Raw genomic sequence first — 577 nt, forward strand, 5'->3', positions numbered from 1 at the left:
TGATTACAGCTTCAGTGTTGTTTATTTAAGCATTAAGCTAGGCTACGTCATTTCTCTGGTCAACAGCCTAATCTCTAAATTCAGCACAAAATATATCCAGTAGAAATAAACATCAAAAAAGTGCAGTTGGACGTTATTTTTTTTTGTTGTTGTTGTTGTTGTTTGCTTGTCATGAATGCTTGAATGTCACAGTCTAACACATATGGTAACGTTGCTTAAGCAGTAGGCTACGTACAAACACCCAACATACTGTACATTTATCTAAAAACAAACAACGCCTTCTGAACACAAATCAGCAGAAAAAGAAACAGGAGAGGCAAAGGAAAGCAACTCATTCATAAATAAACAAAAGAAGCGAGCAAATAAATAAATAAATAAATAAATAAATAAATAAATAAATAAATAAGGATGGTTAAGGTCACAATGTTATAGATTTAAGTGGCACTTATACGTCTTTATTTATTTTTTTTTTCCTGACTGGAAAACTACTTGCTAGGCCTAAGGAGCAGCTAATGGGGGGGAGGGGGGGGGGGGGTTCATATTCATGGTCTAGTTCATTCTCAGTAAACCTTCCTTC

General features: G+C 34.8%; 1 protein-coding gene across 1 annotated transcript in view; it reads right to left on the reverse strand.

Annotated features, from left to right (window-relative positions):
* Positions 1–577, reverse strand: part of LOC108434665 (helix-loop-helix protein 2-like) — a 5,546-nt gene continuing 4,969 nt past the window's right edge. Inside the window, exon 2 of the mRNA XM_017709982.2 lies at positions 1–577. This exon is cut by the window's right edge and continues 881 nt beyond it. The gene's annotated coding sequence lies outside the window, so the exon portion shown is untranslated.

This window comes from Pygocentrus nattereri, chromosome 12, assembly GCF_015220715.1.
Source record: "Pygocentrus nattereri isolate fPygNat1 chromosome 12, fPygNat1.pri, whole genome shotgun sequence".
Classification (NCBI taxonomy): Eukaryota; Metazoa; Chordata; class Actinopteri; order Characiformes; family Serrasalmidae; genus Pygocentrus; species Pygocentrus nattereri.